This window comes from Giraffa tippelskirchi, chromosome 10 (genome assembly GCF_054371585.1).
Source record: "Giraffa tippelskirchi isolate mGirTip1 chromosome 10, T2T-mGirTip1v1.2.pri, whole genome shotgun sequence".
In the NCBI taxonomy this organism is placed as follows: domain Eukaryota; kingdom Metazoa; phylum Chordata; class Mammalia; order Artiodactyla; family Giraffidae; genus Giraffa; species Giraffa tippelskirchi.
The window spans coordinates 133,508,420-133,526,758 of record NC_137284.1 but is presented as its reverse complement, the minus strand read 5'-3'; the positions used below and the strand labels follow the sequence as shown (position 1 = coordinate 133,526,758).

The following is an 18,339-nucleotide window of genomic DNA, read 5'->3' as shown; positions in this document are numbered from 1 at the left end:
AAGGTTGTTATTCAACACACTACAAAATTATCTGTGAAGAAATAACCACTGGAAGTAAGCACATAAATTTAGGGAAAGCATCTAGTATAAAAGAACATTTGGGACTTTTCTTTAAACTCCTGTTTATATTTTCAACATAAAACATTAAATACTTACCACCAAATCCATGTGCCAACATGTTCGACGGCAGTAGCTAAGACAAAAAAATTTTTAAAGGCACAGAATGTAAAACAGGGCTTACCTCATGGCTCAGTCGGTAAAGAATCTGCCTGCAATGCAGGAGACCCGGGTTCGATTCCTGGGTTGGAAAGATCCCTTGGAGAAGATAATGGCCACCCAGTCCAGTATTGTTGCTTGGAGAAACCCATGGACAGAGGAAGCCAGCAGGCTACAGTCCACGGGGTCACAAGAGTCGGACACGACTTCGCAACTAAAGAGAGAGAGAGAGAGAGAGAACGTAAAACAGGGCTTCCCAGGTGGCGCTAGTGGTAAAGTACCCTCAGGTTCCATCCCTGGGCCAGGAAGATACCCTGGAGAGGGCATGGCAACCCTCTCCAGTATTCTTGCCTGGAGAATCCCATGGACAGAGAAGCCTGGAAAGCTGAAGTCCATAGGGTTGCACAGAGTCAGACACAACTGAAGCGACTTAGTATGCATGCAAGGTAAAACAAGTGTCACAGACCCCATAGAACTTTTTTTTTTTTTTTTTGCTTAGTGCTATTGCATTAAACAAAAAGGCTTTCCCTGTGACTCAGCTGGTAAAGAGTTTTCCTGCAATGCGGGAGACCTGGGTTTGATCCCTGGGTTGGGAAGATCCCCTGGAGAAGGGAAAGACTATCCACTGCAGTATTCTGGCCTGGAGGATTCCATGGGTATAGTCCATGGAATCGCATGGAGTTGGACACGACTGAGTGACTTTTACTTCAACTTCTTCAGTTGCATGATAACCCTCTTCTTTAAAACATGCAATTCCCACTAGCAACAAAACTTAGCTTAAAATCAAAGAAAGGCTTGAAAAGTCATGAATATTTTATGAAAATTATTGAAAGAAACTTTGAAAATTACATCACTGAGTTCATATTCTGGGCATATTTGACATCCACCTTAGTAAGAAAATTGGATTGACCACTCTGTAACACTACTTATAAGAGGCTCTACTGATTGAATATATGCTATGGGGTTAATGTGCTTTGTTCTTTTTTTTTTAACTGATATTTATTTTTCTTTGTTTTTCGTTATTATAATTTTGAAAATTTTGTGTTTTTTTCCAAACTTAAAAAATGTTTTCAACTATTAGTAGTTTATGTTACTTATGTAACACTTGAAATCTTTTCACTCACACATATCAGTATCATTCCCTTCTTATTATTCTGTTATTACATCCACTGGATAATAATCTGTTGAAAACTTACTACATGCCAGACATGATTTTTGATTCTGGAAATTCATCTATGAACAAAATAGCTACCAATAGCTTATGTTTTAATGAAAGGAGACTGGTAGTAAACAGAAAATAGAAAAATAAAAAACCCCAGATGATTATAAATGCTATGCCAGAAATAAAAATTGAGTGATGTGATAAAAGGGTGATGAATGGCAACTATATGCTGTGTTGCCAGAAATTATTTCTTTGAGGAAGTGACCTAATAGCCATTTCCCTGACACTTCTTGCCTAAAAGAGCATTGACTGTATCCATCTATTCACTCTTGAATAGGATTCTTGTATTTGTTGACAACATCATAACCTTGAAAAGAAAGTAAAGAGAATGGGCAGAGAGACTGCACAAGTGCCTTGATATCTTTGGACTTCTTCATTAACTAGCCTTGTGATAGTCCTCCTTCCAGAATTCTTGTAAGTAAAATAGTTAACCAACTATAAAGTTACTCTTGGGTGCATCTTTCATTTATGTCAGTATCAACATTCTAAAGGATACAAAAGTAGCATTTAAATTGAAGCATGAAGGATCAGAAAAGAGCCCAGGTATAACAAAGTCGGAGAGAGGTATATTCAAGACAAAACGACTTGTTCAAAGAATGTATGGCTGGAATGAGCCTTTGAAAAAGAACAGAATGTGTGTGGGGTTTAATGGTAAGGATGAGAGTAACAAAGATGAAGTCAGAGCTACAGCAGGTTCAAACTGAGTAGGGTTTTGTTAGGTTAAGGTAGGTGTTCGACTTTATTCTAAAAGTATAGGAGTCATTCCAGTGTTCTAATCTAGGGAGTAGCAATCTCTGGTTAACATTTAAAGAAATCCCACTAGTTCCCACCAGTGGGGGAGTAGAGAAGCAAACGTTGAAAAGAGGGTTACCCATTTAACATAAAATTGCAAAAGGCTTGGGGTAATAAAGAATTGGACATGACTGAGTGATTAATACATATACACAGGCAAGAGATAATGGCGATATGGATCTGATAACAACAGTGGAGAAGATAAGTGAATAGATTTGATATTTATTTTCTGGATCTGTATGACACAATCATGAGTTGGATAGATGAATGAAGAGTAATTGCTTAGTTTTTTAATTGGTCTTTCACCTAAAATGGTCTCAAATATTTAGAAAGAGTAAATAAATATTGCATAAAATGTATATCTAGCATGAAAGAAATTAAACCTCTTTTCATAGAATTCAAAAGTTTTTCTCATATAAAATAACTAATATTAAATATCTACTATAAATTAAATTTTGTGTCACTGATTAGGGATGAAAATATATAAATTTTTATGTAAATGACTACCTTAACATGTAGTGAATATTCTAACAGGAGTATCTCTAACACTCTATAGGTAGCCTACACAGTAATAGCATAATTGTAGGTGTCTTTTGTTCAACAACTAGGTTGGAAATTTCCTTAGATGGGGGCACGTTTATTTTATTTCTTTGTTGCCCCCATGGTACCAAGAATAGTGTGAGGGATATAATGAATTCAAAATACATAGAAGCCTAGAAGTTCAGATCTCTACAGTTAACCACCAGGCATTTTCCAGTAGAAGCGGAAAGGCAAATTCTGAGTAAAAACTCCTCTAGAAAAACACTTTATTCTTTTGCAAAGACCAAAAGAATCATCTAGAGCAGAGTAGTTCGTCTTTAGCAATAACCACAACAATACAGTACATGTAGTCAGACACTCTTCCTCCATCAGTAAAACAAGGTAAATGTCTCATGATCAAGACTATTAAGTTAAAAGGTACGTCTTAGGTACATGGGTAAGATAATGTTTACTTTAGCTTTTAGACATCTGAATTATCACATTTTTTTTCTTGAAAGAGTTCTATATTCTAGCTTAACTCTTTGTTTAAAATGGGCTAAAGTAAAGCTGTAGAAGACAGGGCCTCTGCATCCCACTGAGATCAGGATCACCAGAGCATCTGTCCTCAAAACAAGAATGCAGCCAAGTATGCAAATACCCTCTACGTGCTGAGGGAGGACATGCAAGTGACCTGGTCCTCTGGCCAACTGGCAATAACCGTGTTGGTGGTTTAGCAATTTTTTTTTAACCTATATAAAACAAAGCATAAATTTTGCTGGTAACTTGTTTGCTGATTTTAGTGAGAGAAAGGCCTAAAGTTAATCAGCTCTGCCCTCATTACTGCAGTCAGTGGAAATCATTACAGTTGGCTACAGGGCACACAAGGATAATTTGTCCATCCAAGAAAAGGAATTAAACATTGCAAAAACAAAAATCATAAAACTGCGATATAGTATGAAGAGATCAACCTTCTTAAATTGCACAGAAATGTTTTAGTTCTAAACAAGAAAGGCACAAAGTAACATCTTCCTAAATTAAATTATAACCTATTTTGATCTTTCAAAACTCAGGTTTGCTGCTGTGTTAAATTTGTTATGAGATTAAATTTGTATCTGTATTATTCTACACAAGCTTTTCTTTCTTTTATCTCCATATCCTAACTCACTATTTCATCCATTTCTATAAAAGACATTTACAAAACAGATACTCTTTGCAGGACTTTTATACAAGCTCAAATGCCAGAAGCACTGAACTCCATTTGGTAGCTATATAATGGGATGTTTTAATTTCTAACCTGAAGCAGCTCACCCAAAGATTTAAAATGCCAACGGGATCAATCTATTGTTGAAATGTGCTTTTCAGACAGACCTACTAAAAGTAGCCCTGACAAACAAACTCAAAGATTCCCTGTCGGGTCAGCTATGGTAAAGTAAAGTGCTATCTTTGTGTTTGATCCAACTCTGGTTGAGAATCAGCATTAGCCAAACTCCAATCTTCCTTGACTTAAAAATAACTTTCTCTACTTAAACATAACATTACCTGAGCGACCTTAATGGATAAATTTCTCTCAAACCATATAGGTCCCCTCACAGAATAACATGAATGTAATGAAAATAAACATGTTCTGAGGAGCTTCCCTTATGGCTCAGTTGGTAAAGAATCCACCTGCAATGCAAGAGACCCCAGTTTGATTCCTGGGTTGGGAAGATCCCCTGGAGAAGGGATAGGCTACCCACTCCAATATTCTTGGGCTTCCCTTGTGGCTCAGCTGGTAAAGAATCCACCTGCAGTGAGGGAAACCTGGGTTCAATCCCTGGGTTGGGAAGATCCCCTGGAGAAGGGAAAGGCTACCCATTCCAGTATTCTGGCCTGGAGAATTCCATGAATATAGTCCATGGGGTCGCAAAGAGTCGGATACAACTCAGCGACTTTCACTTCAGTTCACGTCAAACATGTTCTGAGATGCTATTATGATAAAAAAATTAGAGAGGAACAATAATTACGAGTTTCAAAATCATATATAAACTCTTATACATGAATCTTAGGTTCGTCATATTTCACTGGATTTGGGATTAAGCCTTGGTTTGACAGGTATTTGTTGTGATAACCTCAGCTAGCTGAGTTTCCTCTAAGGTTTGGTTTTCTAATTTTTATTTCCTTCTCTTTTCTCCTTCTTTCCCTCCTCAACTCCCTCCCTTCTTCTCTACACATCTTCCTACACATTCTAGTGTAGATAGCTGGACAGTGAAACAGATGACATACCTGATGGGAAGAGCTACAGAGAAAAAAATGCAGCAGAGAAAGGGAACTGACAGTGCTGGGAAGGAACATTTGGTATTCTAAACAGGGTGATCAGAGGGCTTCCCAGGTGTTGCTAATGGTAAAGAATCCACCTGCCAATGCAAGAGACTCAAGAGACATGAATTCAATCCCTGGTCAGGAAGATCCCCTGGAGTGGGAAACTTGTAACCCACTCCAGTATTCTTGCCTGGAAAATTTCATGGACAGAGGAGCCTGGCAGGCTACAATCCCTGGGATTGAAAGACTCAGACACGACTGAGCATGCACACACACACACACACACACACACACACAGGGTGATCAAGGAACAAGAGTAAACAAGGAGGTCTTACTGAAAAGGGCTCCTTTGAGAAGACCTGAAGGAGATGAAGGGTAAGTCTTATTAGGCCACACAAAAATCTTTGAAGTTAGAGGATGGTTAATGTGTTCAGCAAAGAGAAAGCAAGTCAGTGAGGCCAGAGCTGATTGGGTTGGGTGAAGATTGAAGAGCTGACTGGGTGAAGAGCCATTTGTTTATTTTAAATACCTTCTAAAGGTTTTGATTCAGTAAGTCTAGGTAGGGCCCAAGAATTGATATATTTTTAAACTTTCTATGGATAATGCTAAATCATGCATCCTCCTCTCAATGATGTACACTGGTTTCCAGCAAATCGAAGGGGAAAAAAATAAAAGCATCCAGCATCTTCTCAACTTAACTTAGTTTATGTACATTATTTTAATATTAAAACAAAACAGAAATACCCTGTGACTTTTAGTGAACTTAGAAGACAGTATATTCCACAATTACTTTCTCAAATGAACCCTAAATTCCTACGTACTGTTTTTCAGTAATAGGCAACATGGCATCTCTATTCTTTACTTTTTTTAACTTTGCATTTCGTGAGTTTTTAAATGCCCTTCATTTCAGCTGTCCTTGAAGACAATAGGAAAAGCAAAATGAAGTAATCCATCTTAAGACAGGCACTGTCTTCAAACCCAATCTGTGTCTCTGGTACAGAAAAAAGTCCATGTGTTTTCCTATATCATCATCCTTAGTTGTTTTAATTGTAGCTTAAATGTTCTCTTTGGATATTTGAAATACTCCAGAAGTGTGTTCTTCCAGCAGCGCTCTGTAAAGAACAACTCAAATAATAGTTTTACAAATATTTAATGATTAAGTATTCTCTTCCTATCACTTTCGAGTTGTTTATAGGCATATATGTAAGTCTATATATCATACAAACAGACAGACATTCACATCTATTTTTATCACAAGAGCTTACAGATTGGTGGCAGTACACATGTATATATGTACCACACAAATGATGGTACACACACACCACACACATCTTTATGTATCCACAATGGATACCAGACTCATAGATGTGCTCAGTTAACAGTTACTAAATAGATAACATTAATGGATAAATGAATGGCTAAATTGTCTTAGAAACTGCTAACTTTCCAAGGACACACACAGAATGTCTGCTGTATTTGGTGGAGTTGTTGTTTGGTCCCTAAGTCATGCTGGACAGTTTTGTGATCTCATGGACTGTAGCCTTCCAGGCTCCTCTATCCATGGGATTTTCCAGGCAAGGATACTGGAGTAGGTTTCCATTTCCTTCTCCAGAGGGTCTTACCAACCCAGGGATTGAACCCACATTTCCTGCATTGGCAGGCGGATTCTTTACCACTGAGCCACCAGGGAAGCTCACACACCTGGTGTGCACAAGCCCTTATTGTAGGTCCCATCTCAGGCAACAACAAAGGGACACAAAAGGCCTCATGTACATGTGCAGCTTCAGATTATGGCAACATTTGCATCTTTTGGCTGTTTCGTTTCTTATTAGATTTTAATTTCTAGAGGAGATTTAATTTTATAGAATACTGAGCAGACAGTACAGAGAGTTCTTATATACCTCCTCACACCTTCTCAAAATTAACCCAGTTGTTAATATCTTGCATTATCGTGATACTTTAATTACATTTGATGTATCAATATTGATACATTATTATTAGCTGAAGTCCATAGTCTGCATTAGGGTTCACTCTTTGTGTTGTACATTCTATGAGTTTCAATGTATGCATAATGACCTGTATTCATCATTACATTATCCAAATTAGTTTCACTTCCATAAAAAACGACCATGCTCCACCTGTTCATCCCTTTCTCCAGCCACTGATCCCTATACTTTCTCCATAGTTTCACCTTTTCCAGAAAGTTGTATAGCTAGAATCATACCGGAAGGTGGCTTTTTTCAGTTTAGCTTCTTTCACCAATCAATATGTACTTCAGGTTCCTCCACGTCTTTTCATGGCTTGAGAGCTTATTTCTTTTTATTATTGAAAAATATTATGCTGTAATGTCTATATCATACAGTGTTTATCCATCCACTCATTGAGGGACATACTTGTTGCTTTTAAGGTTCAGCAATCATGAGAAAAGCTACAACCATAAACATCTATGCACAAGTTTCTCCATGGGCACACATCTCTGAAAAGACATTCCACCAAAGTAGATATCCAAATAGCAAGTAAGGGTATAGAAAGATGTTTCACCTTGCATGTCATAAGCAAACTGCAAATTAAGACAAGAACATGATACCACCCTACAGCTATTAGAACAGCTAAAATCTCAAGTGCTGTCAATACCAAATGCTGGCCAGGATGCAGAACCAGGAGTTCTCACCCATTACTGGCATAAATGCAAAATGGTACAGCTACTTTGGAAGATGATTTGGTGATTTCTTAAAAAATTAAACATAACTCTTACTATATGATCCAGCAGTTGTACTACTTGATATTTATTTATCCAAATGAGTTGAAAATTCATGTCTACCCAGATGTGTAGAGCAGATTTATTTACAGCTGCTAAAACTTGGAAGCAACCAAGATGTCCCCTGGTAGGTGAATGGATAAGTAAACTGTAGTACGTGGGAGCTAAGTCGCTTTAGTCATGTCCAACTCTTTGTGACTCCATGGACTGTAGCCCATTAGGCTCTTTTTTCCATGAGATTCTCCAGGCATGAATACTGGGGTGAGTTGTTTTGCCCTTCTCCAGGGGATCTTCCTGACCCAGGGATCAAATCCATGTTTCTTACCTCTCCTGCATTGACAGGTGGGTTCTTTATCACTAGCATCACCTGGGAAGCCCCCAGGGTAGTATATCCAGGCAATGGGATTTATTCAGCAGTAAAAGAAAATGAGATATAATGTCATAAAAAGACATAAAGGAACTTTAAATGCTATTACCAAGTGAAAGAAGTCAGTCTGAAAAAGTTGCATACTATGATTCCACTATATGACATTATGGAAAAGGAGAAACTATCCCTGGTTGCTTGGGGCTGAGGGAGGAGGAATGATGAATAGGTGGAATACAGAGGATTTTTAGGGCAGTCAAAGTACTCTGCAAGATACTATAATGAAGTATACGTGTCATTATACATTCCCTGAAATTCACAGAACTACAAGACCAAGAGTGAACTATAATGTAAATTATAGGTGATTATGATGTGTCAATGTAGATTCATCAATTATAAGAAATGTACCTCGATGGTGGTGGATGTTGATAGTGCAGGAGGCTATGCATGTTTGGGGCAGAAGGTGTTTGGGAAATCTCTATGCTTTCTTTTTAATTTCATAGTGAAACTGAAATTGCTCCAAATAAAGTCTTCAAAAAAGAGAGGTGGCTAGAATCCAAGATGGTAATCATTGCATAATAGAAGATTTTGATACACAGTTGGGTAACTATGTCACCAAAGAGATACATCTGGAGAGCAACTTTAATGACATTTAAATATATCAATCATACAATTAACTTACTAAAAATCCTAATATTCTTTATTACAATGTTTCTCATCATGGGCCAACTTTTCCATTCCTAAATCTTATGACATCATCACTTACTCCTAAATTAATCCAATTAGTTTAGGAATGAGTTTTTCTCAAAACTGCTTTTTCTGCCTTCAGTTTCAGCCCCTTACATCCATAATCCACAGTAAAGCTGTATTTCCTGGTGGCTCAGTTGGTGAAGAATCTACCTGCAGTGCAGAAGGCCCAGGTTTGATCCCTGGATCAGGAAGATCCCCTGGAGTAGGAAATGGCAACTCACTCCAGTATTCTTGCCAGGAAAATCTCATGGACAGAAAAGCCTGGTGGGTTACAGTCCATAGGGTTGCAAAGAGTCAAACGTGACTGGGCGCACACACACACACGCACGTGTGCACACACACACACACACACACACACACACAAAGCTGTATTCATACCCTGGAGATGCAAAATCAAGGCATCACAAATAAAGTGGCTTAAACAACAAAAATTTATATTGCCTCATAGTTCTGAAGGCTGAAAATGTAAAATTAAGGCATCAGTAAGATGTATTACTTTCAAGGGCTGTGAGGGAAAACCTATTCCATGAGTCTCTGGTAGACTTGGGTATTTATTGGCTTGTAGATAGTGTTCTCTCCGTATCCTCACATCATCTTCCCTGTTGTATGTATCTGTTTCTGCCTAAATTCCCCCTTTTTATGACGACACCAGTCATACTGGATTTGTTGTTACTGTTGTTTAGTCACTAAGTCATGTCTGACTCTTTGTGACCCCATGGACGGTAGCCTGCCAGGCTCTTCTGTCCATGAGATTTTTCCAGGCAAGATACTGGAGTGGGTTTCCATTTCCTTCTCCAGGGGATCTTCCTGACCCAGGGAATGAACCAGTGTCTACTGCCTTGGTAGGAGGGTTGTTTAACAATGAGCCACCTGGGAAGCCCAGTTCTTATTGGATTTAGGTCTACTTTAATGACTTCCTCTTAACTTGATCATCTTCAAAGGCCCTATTTCTAAATAACGTCACATTTATAGATACTGGGGATTAGAAATTAATTTTTTTTTTTTTTAGGGGGGAAACATAATTCATTCCATAACAATTGCCAAAAGGCATCATTATAAAGAAGGCCACAGTGTATTCGTCCCTTTTTTAGCTCTCCAACACTATTTAATAAAGACTACTTTCTCAGGATAAGGAAGGATAAGTAAGGCTGTTCCTATTCTACTTCCAGCATATGCCTGACGCTCCGACTCTTCTGGGCACTGCTGAAATCATCACTACCTGAAATCTTTTTCCCTGCAGGTAGAAATTTTACTGATTTTTCATAACCCAAACTCAAGTGAAGTATTCTCTAAAGAGCCTCACTTGATTCTCTGAGTCCCAATTAATCTTCTATCCTCTTTTCCATAGTATTTATTTAAACCTCTTAAAATTAAGATTCACAAAGCCTGACTTCTTGAGTCCTCTTATGAGTCCATTTTTCTCATTCTTAGATAAATTCTATTGTATTCCTTTTAATACACCAAGGGCATGTGAACAATAGATATTTAAGAATATCTGATTTAAGTGATCTATGTTTAAAAGTAGATAAGTCTAGGCCTCCTCAAACTTTCAAATCTGACAGAATTACAATGACATTGATGAAAATGGGATGAGTTTGATTGGTATTGGGTACCTGTTGACTATATCGTGGTAAAATTTATGTCATCTCTGTAAATATGAGAGCATAATTCACCATATAAAGTCTCCAAGGGGAATATATAAAGAGAGTAACCAGGGACCAGTTATTCAGCTTTGGGAAACTCTATGTGGTGAAACAAGAAATAATTGACAAAACTAGATAAAGTGAAGAAATGATGATCAAAAGAAAGTTAGGATATAATTTGATAATTATTGTTTCACATCTTAGTACTAGACTATAGAATGTAAATTCCACAAAATTGGAAATATAGGCTAATATAAATATATTTACAAGGATAGGTAGAAAACTTGTTTGCATGGGAAATGTTCTAAAAGTTTTCAGTAATAATACACATACAGATTTTTTTTTTAACCAAGCAACATTGTTTTTCCAACTCTCTGCCATAGAAACTGAAGTGGTAACAAGGAGAGTATTCTCTTCACAATTTTGGCCTATTTTTTCATTTTATCTATTTTAGTTCTCAGGTTAAATCATAACATTTAGCTGAACTTTAGTGTTCACACTTAAGATGAAAACCTAAAATGCACATTTAATGGGAATGAAATTCTTAAATCATACTACTTCATGATGCATGATTTAAGAGTTTCATTCCAATTAAGTATATGGATAAAGCTATAATTATTGCCACTTTGCCTTTCTATTTATACTTTTATCCCTCCTCAAAAGGCTTAATGATTTTATTGGATAATTTTTGGAGATGAAACCTAAATCTTACAGATTCTTTATTTCCTTTAAAATTCTAAATATAAGGTTTCATCTTCAGCATTTGGTTACATAATGGATAACACAGTTAATCCATCTTTCCCTGATGATAATTCTGGCCTTTACATAAAAGGTATCATAATTTAAATGCTATAAATCTCACCAGTAGATAGTTTTTTTTTCACTAGGATTATGGCAAGGCAGCTTGAGAGTAACTGATGAGTTTTTATCACCATCTACCAGGGGTGAGGTGCATTCCTGTACGGTTCTCTTCTTAATGGGAAAATAAGCACATTTATGTACATCTCTGACTAATTTGGGGCCAAATACATCTCAAGAATCTCTGCTTCCTTCTAGAGAGTGTTAATTCTAAGGCAATTACCACATGACAGGTGGAAAGCACAAGTGAAACCACAGCTGCAGTCCCTTAAATGATTCCTATAAACAATTGAAATAACCTAGGATATTTCCATGATCATACAAGAAGGGGTTGTCAGCAAATCATTGCTGCTGTATCCTAGTGGGAATGCCCTGAAGGCAGCAAGTGATGTTTTACATGTTGCCAAACTATAAAATACACTGTAGTCTTGTTTGTTATTCCCAATGACCTGCCAGTGTGGAATTCTCATTTGCTTCTTTTGGGGATTGTGGTCAGCAGTTTTACTCTTGAAATATGTCACCTTCTCTATTATACATAGAATCTCATGATTCAGTATATTTTACAGAACAAAGCATTCAAACATTCAGAGAAGTATACAGTTTGAAAATAAAAGTATATATTAAAGAGATATTTCTTTATGATCTCATGAAAACAGAGGTCACATAAAATTCTGAAAAATACCAAAATTATATTAAGCATGTAAATTATTAAACACATTTCATGGACTTCTAAGTATCTTGTTTAATCACAAATAAAAATGTAAATTTGAAGACTTGAGCTATCAAGACATTTAAGTGTTAACACTTGTATTTGAGATCAAAGAAAAATGACACATTCTGTAACTGGAAAATCTGCTCTGTCAAGTAAGGGATAAGTCTTTAACACCTTGTGACCTTTTTGAATGTATCATAGTAATTATCAATATGAGCAGTAGTTGCAATTCTCTGAAAGGATGGGAGGAAAACTGTGCAATAGTGCCACTTAGGATCTTGTGTTTGGTATTACTAGTTACGCATAAATAGTCCTAGTCCTCATTAACTACCTTAGTAAATGCTAAGCTTCTGTCCTGATTACTTCTATGTCCTGATTGTAGCTTTAGACAAGATGAATTAGGAAATTGGCAATTGATCCTGAAATTTTATCCTGAAAATCCACTTATTTCAGGTCATTCTATGAAACAAAGTACATACTCTCATGATTCTGCAATCTTGCTCTGGGGAATTAGTATTAGGAAAGACAATTTTCTTTTCTTGTTTAAGGAGATGGTATCTTCCTTTCTCCAAAGTGCTCTAATTCCCTTATACAAAGGAATTGCTTTGCAATAGTACAAGAGAAGAATTAACAGTGGTTTTGTGAGTTTTCCTCTAGCTGCTGCTGCTAAGTCGCTTCAGTCGTGTCCGACTCTGTGCGACCCCACAGACGGCAGCCCGGCAGGCTCCCCCGTCCCTGGGATTCTCCAGGCAAGAACACTGGAGTGGGTTGCCATTTCCTTCTCCAATGCATGAGAGTGAAAAGTGAAAGTTAAGTCATTCAGTCGTGTCCGACTCTTAGCGACCCCATGGACCTGCAGCCTACCAGGCTCCTCCGTCCATGGGAGTTTCCAGGCAAGAGTACTGGAGTGGGGTGCCATTGCCTTCTCCGTTCCTCTAGCTAGACCTGAGTAAGTCTGAGAATTCTGATCTGTGGAAACTCACATAATTGTTAGTAACTCACTTATACTATATCCAAGATAAGAACTATGTATCATACCTCTCTATCTGTCACATAATGAGCAACTTGTATTCTTGGGCTTCCCTGTGGCTCAGACTGTAAAGGATTTGCCTGCAATGCAGGAGACCTGGGTTTTATCCCTGGGTTGGGAAGATCCCCTGCAGAAGGGAATGGCTACCCACTCCAGGATTCTTGCCTGGAGAATTCCATGGACAAAAGAGCCTGGCAGACTATAGTGCATAGGGTCACAGAGCGCTGGACACTTTCACTTTCAAGTTTAATGAGCTGCAACTAAAAAGAGTGAGTCCCAGCAACAGCATTTTTCACAGAAATAGAACAAAAAATTTTACAATTTGTATGGAAACACAGAAGACCATGAACAATCAAAGCAATCTTGAGAAGGAAAAACAGAGCTAAAAATCAGACTCCCTGACTTCAGACTATATGAAAAGCTACAGTAATCAAAAGAGTATGGTTTTGGTGCAAAAACAGAAATATAGATCAATGAAACATAACAGAAAGTCTAGAGATAAACCCAGGCACCTATGGTCACCTAATCTATGATAAAGGGGGCAAGAATGGAGAAGACAGCCTCTTCAATATGTGGTGCTGGGGAAATTGGACAACTACATGTAAAAGAATGAAACTAGAACATTTTCTAACACCATACACAAAAATAAACTCAAAATGGATTAAAGACCTAAATGTAAGCCCTTAGAGGAAAACACAGGCAGAACACACTTTGACATAAATCACAGCAAGATATTTTTTGATCCACATCCTAGAGTAATGAAAATAAAAACAAAAATAAGCAAATGGAACCTAATTAAACTTAAAAGCTTTTGCACAGCAAAGGTAACCATAAACAAAATGAAAAGATAACCCTCAGAATGGGACAAAATATTTGCAAATTAAGCAGCTGACTAGGGATTAATCTCCTAAGTATACAAACAGATCATGCAGTTCAATATCAAAACAACCCAATCAAAAAATAGGTGGGAGATATAAATAGACATTTCTCCAAAGACATACAGATAGTCAAGAGGGACTTGAAAAGACACTCAACATCACTAACTATCATAGAAATGCAGATCAAAACTACAATGAGGTATCACCTCACACCAGTCAGAATGGCTGTGTCAAAAAAATCTACAAACAGTTAAATGCTGGAGAGGATAAGGAGAAAAGGGAACATTTCTACCTTGTTGGTGGGAATTTATTTCAATGTTCACTGCAGCACTATTTACAACAGCCAGAACATGGAAGCAACCTAAATCTCCATCAACAGAGGAACAGATAAAGAAGGAAGATATGGTACATATAGCCACAAAAAAGAACAAAATATGTCATTTGCAGTGACATAGATGGACCTAGAGATTTCATAGAGTGAAGTAAGTCAGATAAAGGAAGACAAATATCACAATATTATGTATATGTGGAATCTTAAAAAAAAAATGGTACAAATGAACTCATCTACAAAACAGAAATAGAGTCACAAATGTAGAAAGCAAACTTATAGTTACCAAGAGGGAAATGGGGGGAAGATAAATTGGGATATTGGGACTGACATATACACACTACTGTACATAAAATAGATACCTAATAGGAACGTCCTATACAGCACAGAGAACTCTACTCAAAATTGTATAATGACCTATATGGGAACAGTATCTAAAAAAGAGTGGATATATGTATAACTGATTCACTTTGCTGTACAGCAGAAACTAAAATAACATTGTAAATCAATTATACTCCAATAAAAACTAATACAAAAAACAACAAAGAGCTAGTTACATGTGTGAAGGGACTGAAAGACTAGTCAGGACAATCACAGTGGGATCTGTGACAAGCTAGATGTAAAAGCTAAGACATTTTAGAGACAGTGGTTTTCTCAGTCTCAAGGAGTTTACATACTCTCAGAGAAGCCTGTGTAAATTATACATTTGACTGTCAACTCATATGCCAAGCCAGAGCTGCTAGCAGCATACCATGACTTCTTATCTTAGAAAAAATTCTTCCATTTTAGAGAAACTGCACTATTATGTAGGCATTGTAAATTAAATATACAAAGATTAAAAACATAATCTTTGCCTTCAAAATCATTCTTTTGGACAGACAAGGGAATTATGTATAGTCTAATAAATGTTAATAATAGAAACAAGCACAGGATATTTGGTGGTGATATGTTTGGGTTCACATGTATCAGAATGGTGAAGAGAGATGTGGTCAAATACTGCTTCTCCCCAAAACTATACTGGTTCTGAGTGTTGGGAAAAAAAAAAAAAGGATCCTTCTTAGGAGGAGCATGAAAACAGCTCTGCTGGTTCTGAGAATTAGATTGTTCAAAGCACTTAGATACATGTGCTTTGTTCAAAGAACTGCAATTTAGGATTAAGGAATTAAGAAGAAGAAGAATTAGGAGCTCTAGGAAGCTATATCATGGGGGATATTTTTTCACATGTTAAAGAAATTGGGCACTGCCACAGAACAAACTGAGAGATGTTAAATCATTTTAATTAGGTAACAATGATATCCTATTTGGAGAACTAGAGAAAGATAAAGAAAAAGCCACCTTAGCTATGAGGAATCCATGATTAGAAATCCCATCATAAAGCCACTGCATAAAATCATTATTTAAAATAACTTTTTATAAAATTTAAACTGAAGACCTATTTTACTAAATTGTTAAAAGTTTAACATGACATGTTTATGCGAAGAAATAATGATGGCAGTTTTAGAGCATACAAAATAAAATTCATGTTGTTATTTCTCAGAAGTAATACTTTATAATTTCTATAAATAAATATATTATACACCACCACTATCTATAAATAGGTACCATTACTTTTGTTCTTACTTATAGCTTGCATGATATTCATAACTCAAGAGGCACAGGAACAAAAAAGTTTGATGGTATTCTGTTGTTTTGGAGACTTTATTTTTGCTCCTCTTACAAGAAATAGACCTCAAGTGTAAAAATAAATAAAATTTGATAATCAAAGGTTTGAAAAATATATAATACATGGACACTAATCAAGCTTTGTTTTAACTATGTATATCGGACACAACTGATTTTAAGACAAGAAGCATTATTAGAGATAAAAAGGGACATTTAAAAATACTGTGTTCACTCACCAAGAACATATAACAATTCTAAATTTGGAGACATTAATGTCAATTATCAGAACTAAAAAGGGACCTAGAGATATCCCAAAACATGAGAGGCACACAATTCTCAAGATGTCAAGGCATCTGATAAAATAAGATGAAATATCTGTAAGCTATAGAAAAATTGAACAAAATGATTAAGAAACATGATATAATTGGCAAATATAGAATAACTCAATAACTTAAGGATATATACTATTCTCAAATCCATGAGGGACCTTACCAAAGTTGGCTGTATAATGTGTCATAATGCTAGTCTCAACAAATCTCAAAAAACTGAATAAGTGTTAGCTGCTCAGTCATGTCCGACTCTGCAATCCCATTATCGGTAGCCTGCCCGGCTCCTCTGTACATGGAATTCTCCAGGCAAGAATACTGGAGTGGGTTGCTGTGCCCTTCTCCAGGAGATATTCCCAACCTAGGGATCAAACTCAGGTCTCCTACATTGCAGGTGGATTCTTTACTGTCTGAGCCACCATGGAAGCCCTCAAAAGACTGAAATTAAGCCAAATCAATATTAAAAATGTAACTAAAAATCTGACCAAATCTTTGAAAAGTACTCAATGCACTTCTAAATAACACATGGATCAAAAACTAAGCAAAGCAAAAAACACTACATTGATTTCAGAACACATTTTAACTGAATGATAAAGTATGATATATCATATTTAGAAGGGAATGTTTAGTCTTAAATGTATATGTTAGAAATGAACAAAAACTAATTAAAATTAATATTAGTTGTTTAGTCTTAAATGTATGCTAGAATAAGCAAAGTAAAAATAATACTAGTATCCATCTCAGAAAGTTAGAAAAATCAAATGAAATGCAAGAAAAAATGGGAGAAAATGGTTAATAAAGATGAGAACAGACATTAATGATATTAGAAATTCAAATTGCAATAGAGAATATAAACTAAGCTAAAAGTCTTTTCTTTCAAAATACCTAATATATTTTACATTTGGAGGTCACTCTAACTTTCATACAAACACCAGAGAAAGAATATAGATAGCCTTTATTATCTACAAAGATATAGATATCTATATTAGATATATATCTAATTCTTATTATTATCTTTATTCAGCAAGATAAAGGAAAAAATAACTAAGAAACAAAATCTTCTTAAGAATAGAAATGCAAATATATAAAGAAATTTCTGAAAATTAAAATTTAGGATTGTATAATAGGGGACTACATCATGACCAAGTTGTATTTATCTCAGGTATGTACTCAGGTTTAACATCTCAAAATTAATCTATGAAATTCACAGAACCTGACAGAATAAGAAGAAAAATCACCTAATCTCATAAGCATTTCATAAGATTCAAAATCCTTTATTTATAAATAAATGTAAGATATTAATGATAAGAGGAAAATTTCCTTTCTAATAAAGAGTATCTATGATAAACTACAGCATACATTATACATCATGGGGAAACATTGAAAACTTCTCTACTGAAGGAGAAAGGATATTGACTATGATCGCTTTCCTGAAAACTGAACGGAAGCCATGGTTTAAACAATAAGAAAAGAGAAAGGAATAAACATAATGATGATTGTAAGTGTTAGTCGCTCAGTGGTGTCTGACTCTGCCACCCCATGGACTCTAGCCCACAAGGCTCCTCTCTTATGGGATTTCCTAGGCAAAAATACTGGAGTGGGTAGCCATTCACTTCTCCAGGGCATCTTCCATAGCCAGGAAATCATAATCAAGTAAGAAATAAAACTCATCTTTTTTGAGACAAGTAGGAAAGGATCTAGTGATACGTATCAAAATCAATGAGTTCAGCATAATTATGAGATAAATTATTACATGACAATTATTTTCTATTACTAGCATTGAAAAATAAAAATTTTAAAATATCAATTTCAATAGCAATAAAAAGCTTTGAATAGTTATGACTAAACCTAAAAGAATTTGTGAAAGCCCACCACACAGAAAATTGCACAGCTTTTCTTTTCTTTTTCTGGAGTTGCCTATTGGTCTCTCTCATTTTTCAACTGTGCTGTTTAAAAATCATACATATCTGATAGACTCACATC

At 36.1% G+C, this 18,339-nt stretch overlaps 1 long non-coding RNA gene across 2 annotated transcripts in view; it reads right to left on the bottom strand.

Annotated features, from left to right (window-relative positions):
* The window catches only part of LOC145522520 (uncharacterized), a 231,756-nt gene that overhangs the window by 164,130 nt on the left and 49,287 nt on the right, over nt 1-18,339 (bottom strand). For both annotated transcript variants that reach the window (XR_014066008.1, XR_014066009.1), the window contains exon 3: nt 242-430. This is a non-coding gene — a long non-coding RNA (uncharacterized LOC145522520). The remainder of the gene's footprint in view (nt 1-241; nt 431-18,339) is intronic.